We start from the raw sequence: 5,214 nt of genomic DNA, 5'->3' as shown, positions 1-5,214 counted from the left end.
GGAGTCAGTTCCCATGTTGCCAGGGGGTGTCATGTCCCAGGTATTGGGGAGGGTAGTGAGTTCACCTGCTGAATGGGCTTAGAGAGAGAGTGGGCTACATCTGAGCAACAAAGAGGCTCTCTGGGGGTGACTCCTAGGCACAATTATATGTGGGCTTGGTCTCTCCCTTGCAGCAACTAGCCTCACAAAGGAAAACCCCTAGATCAAGGGCTTGGCCCACTAAATTGGTAGCCCTCAATATTTGCAGGAAAATAAGCAGTAGCCCAAGTGGGAAAGTCCAACATTTCTGCATTTCTCCCCAGTTCCTCTGGGGGGGCACAATTACACTTATACTCTCTGCCCATATCACTCTGGGATGTGTCTGCTCCTAAGATTTTGATACTAACCTTTGTATGTTGGTTTATTTTTTCCAGAAACACCCATGTGGAGAGTGAAGATGGACAGCCACAATCTCACCACCAAGAATGAGCATATCTTCTGATCTCCCAGAGGTATGCTTTCCTCTGTGTGGTTTTGCTGTCATCTATCAAGTAACCATGGTAGGAAGTGATGCCATTCTCCTTGCCATCATGACCAAGAAAAAGCAGCACAACTCTGTATTGCTTCTTGGCAAATGTATCCCTCTTAGACATATTCTGCCCATCAACTAATGTGCTCAAGTTGCTAGAGAACCTCCTGACTGAGAAGCAAAGCATTTCTCTTGTTAGGTGTGTTTTGCAGTTTTATTTTTTGGTGGCCCTGAAAGGGACAGAAGACTTCCTTCTTACTGTCATGACTTATGATTGGTACATGGCTATTTGTTAGACCTTTTGTTATATCCTGATCATGACTAAGGTATTTCTGTGCCTTGTTGATGGATGGATGCTTGGCAGTAGGGTTTCTTAATTCCCTTCTGCATATGGTATTTACTTTTCTCCTGTCTTTCTATAAATCCAATCAGATTAACTAACATTATTGTGACATCCTGCCAGTGGTGGCCCTCTTCTGTTCTTCCATGTATATGGCAGATATGTTTATTTTAGTGGTTGGAGGTGCTTTGTTGATCCCCTCCTATCTGATCACCTTTATTTCTTATATCTATATCATATCTAGCATCCTAAAAATTCAATCAAGTGAAGGAATGTGAAAAGCCTCCTTGTGGTCTGCTTGTTTTATGGCACAGCAATATTTATCTACATCTATCCCTCCTCCCCTCAAGACTTCCCAGCCAGATATAGGTTCATCTCAATGTTATATGGAGTTATCACCCCAGTGTTAAACCCCATCACCTACAGCTTGAGAAACACTGAGGTTAAAAGAGCAGTCAGAAAGATTTTATGTCATAAAACATTTTTAAAGCACACATAATGTTGACAAAATTACTTACTTAGCACTCCACTGAGTTTGAATTCATAGAAAGCATTGGAAAAATTCTTAGTAAAATAGCTATATCTAGATATCCATCCATGTTGAGTTTACATACTAACGCATATATAGAAATTTACACATATGTACACACACATATATATACCTAGGGTTATGTCTATGTGTATATTTATATCTCTTTCTATCCATTGGAAACACAAAAATTATCTTCCAAAATAGATAGTTTTGAGTGTAAAACATAGCAGCATGTTCCTAAGTATGTTACTAATATGTTACATTAACAGTAATAATTGAATTTGTATGAACTGTATAAACTGGGTCTGTCTTAAGTACATTTCAATCTATGGTCACTGTACTGATATCCATATGCATATACATAGCCATATCTATGTCTATATCTATATCCATGTATATCTATATTTTTCATCTACATCATCTGTATTACCTGTAAACTTTTTATCTATATCCACTTTTATTTCTATCTCTATATCTATCAAACTACCTGTTATGGATATTCCTCTTATTTTCTTTGTTTAAATTGCCTTCCTCATGCTCCTCATGTGTCTCCTTAACTTTTTCATTTCAGTCTTCCTCTTTCTCATCTTTGGTTTCCACTTACTCTGTTTTACACTTTTCCCCTTTTCCTGTGACCAAATATACTGTCATTTTCATTTTTCCTTCCAAGTAGAGCACTTACTTTTCTGCATCTCTGAAATTAGATGTCTCATTCAAATGACCACACTACTACTATTTTGATGCCATCATGTTAAAAACTGAAAGTATCTTCTACCCGCCCCCCACACATACACATCTTCTCATTGGATATCATGTATTGTTTTTTGCTTTTTCCAGCTATTCAGATTGCTGAAATCAGGCACTGCCTTTTTTCTTGAAGCTCAGTACTTGCATTCAGTGTGAATAGACAGCTGTCATTTCTGACTGGATCACTCACCATTCTCACTTGATATTCTCCTCTTGTCACCTCTAGGAATTCACTGGTTATACAATTGACAATTTTAAGTCAGCAAGAGTGTATAATTTTCTCCCTAAGATCCCTCAACCCTGTGCATTCCTATTGCTTCTTAAAAATAGTTTCCAGTCTGTTGATCGCATTTATACGTGTTTTGCTATAACAGGCAATATCCACCTACTCTGCATTTCCTGACACTTTTCACACTCTAGCATCCCCTATCATCTCTCTTCCTTTTAACCACATTCTGTCCTTTCTTTACAGCTAAATGTGGTGAACCCATCACTAGTGAAGTGTTCTTATATTATTCAAAGATGTACTGTGCTCTACTCCTGATCTTTTAGTCATTTTCAAAGCCTTATGAAGCAATAGCCGTATATTTGTATGTCTGCCTCAAAAACTAGAGGCTATAAACACTTTGAGGTGCCATGCTTTGAGATCAAGTGCATTCACCAAATCTTAGCAGTGTCAAAAACTTTCCAGAGCTACACATAATAGTTGTTCATCAGATATCTGTTACTTAGGTATAGACAGAGTGGAAACATACACATAGACTTGAAGAAAGAAATAAAGTAATAGCTGTATATGTTTGATATTTGTTTTTTAAGCCTTCATTTTATTCTCTATAGCAGAGATTATATATTATATGAAAGAATCAAGTAAAATTCTTACTATATAAAAAACTCCATGGAATATGCTGAATTAAATAGATAATATTTCAAATATTTATTTAACAAATATTTCAAATATTTATTAAATAAACATTTCAAATATTTATTTAACAGTTCATCAGTAATTTCAATGATTTTACTACACAAAAAAGATTGCACTATTGGGATTATATCTGTATTACACATCCCACTATGAAACCTAAACAGTGTCTGGCCAGAACAGCATGTTTATCATTAAATCTAACAAAATTAGTCCTTGATTTGGATGAGAATGATGAGATGGAATGAAAATATTAAAAAAAGTTGTGGAGTTTGACATGCATGTTAAACTATAGGTTTTCTGTAGAATAATAAAGTTGATGAAATCATGGTAATTCTACTTTCTTCTTAAGTAAGAAAAATGTCCTTGAAATACCAGTAAAAGCATGGGATTTCTCTGGTTCTTTGCTAAAATGTTTCAGTAGACCTGTTCAGAGTTTGACATCTTAAAATCATCATATGTTACTCTGAATGAGATTGGTGAATGGCATGCTTTCCCTGGTCTTGGATAGATGGGACAATCTAAATGGTAAAACTTTGGTGATCATATTATTTTTTCTTGAACTCACCCTGATTTGTGACTTTGAAAAATATAAATAATAAATATATCTCTACCTCTTACTTCTCTAAACAAAACATTCATCTGAGAGAATATGTCTAAATTACTGGACAGTTATGTTCTGAGTAACTTCTCATGGGAAGTAGCTGATACTTTAGCAGCAATGTAAATGGGTATTCCAGCTTAAATAGGTGCCCCTTAAAATTCAAGACATACCAGAAGGGTGGATAAATTTGTTAGGTTTGGATAACTGGTACTTGTATAAATAACTTGGAAACTTTTATTGATTATTTTAAAACCAGATTGATAGCAATTGTGCCGGTTTGAGTGTATTGTGTCCCCCAAATGCCATTGTCTTTGTAGTTTTGTGGGGCAGACATTTTCTTGATGGTTGGATTTGCTTGGAGTGTGCCCCACCCAGCTGTCAGTGATAATTTTGATGAGATGTTCCCATGGAGGCGTGGCCCCACCCATTCGGGGTGGGTCTTGATCAGTGGAGCTATATAAATGAGCTGACTCAGAGAGAGAAAAAAGAGAGTGCAGCTGGGAGTGATGTTTTGAACAGAAGCAAGCTTGCTAGAAAGGAACGTCCTGGGAGAAAGCCGTTTTGAGGCCGGAGCTTTGGAGCAGACGCCAGCTGCCTTCCTAGCTAACAGAGGTTTTCCGGACACCATTGGCCATCCTCCGGTGAAGGTACCCGACTGCTGAGGTGTTACCTTGGATGCTTTGTGGCCTTAAGACTGTAACTGTGTAGTGAAATAAACCCCAGTTTTATAAAAGCCTGTCCATCTCTGGTGTTTTGCATTTTGCAGCATTGGCAGACCAAGACAGATTTTGGTACCGAGAGTGGGGTGCTTTTGCTGCTGAGTTTGCAAATACCAAACATGTTGGAATGGCTTTTTAAATGGATAAGGGGAAGATTCTGGAAGAATTGTGAGAAGCTGATGGCTTGGAAAGTTACAAGCTTCCAGGGGGTGGAATCCCAGAAGCTACAGCCCAACATGAGGATGTAACCAAACATGGAACCCAGCCACCATTTCAGTACAAGCCAAGACTGGAGATGGAATTATCCAGAAAGGATTTGTGGAAAGTCCTATTGTCTAATGGGTTTGATCCCTGTGTGCTTCATGCAAAGACAACAGAATTTTTGCGAGATATTTATAGACAGAGCCATTGCTGGTCTGGACTGGAGGAGACACACAAGGAAAAAATTAAAGGAAAAATTTCTTTAAAGACAGAGCCATGGAGGTTGAGGTCTGGAGTCAGGAGGTCTCGGGCTGGGAGAGCGGAGCAGCCCACATGCATGGAAAGGGTGAGTTTGCCCTGGAGGTCGAGGGCGGGCTTTCCGCCTCGATGCTCTGGAAGAGTTTTGCCACCTCAGGTCCCAAAGAGGGTGGAGCACATTTCCAGGGAATTGAGGAGAGCCTGGCTGCCACCACACTGTTCTGAAGGGGTTGAGCATGTGCCCTGGAGATGGAAGGGAATCCGGGAGCTGCCCCGAGGTTTTAGGAGGGTGGAGCCGAGAAGGTGGTCTCCCCAATGTGTGGAAATGTTGGAGCACTCACCCAAGCATTTGGAGAAGAAACAGCTGCCAAAAAGGCCCTTGGGAA

At 39.1% G+C, this 5,214-nt stretch overlaps 1 pseudogene; it reads left to right on the top strand.

Annotated features, from left to right (window-relative positions):
- The first annotated feature begins 436 nt into the window (after nt 1-436).
- On the top strand, nt 437-1,347 carry LOC119506560 (annotated as a pseudogene).
- Nucleotides 1,348-5,214: the final 3,867 nt, after the last annotated feature.

Source organism: Choloepus didactylus, chromosome 11 (genome assembly GCF_015220235.1).
Source record: "Choloepus didactylus isolate mChoDid1 chromosome 11, mChoDid1.pri, whole genome shotgun sequence".
Classification (NCBI taxonomy): domain Eukaryota; kingdom Metazoa; phylum Chordata; class Mammalia; order Pilosa; family Megalonychidae; genus Choloepus; species Choloepus didactylus.
Note: the sequence above shows the minus strand (reverse complement) of the source record. Positions and strands in the feature narration are given on the sequence as shown.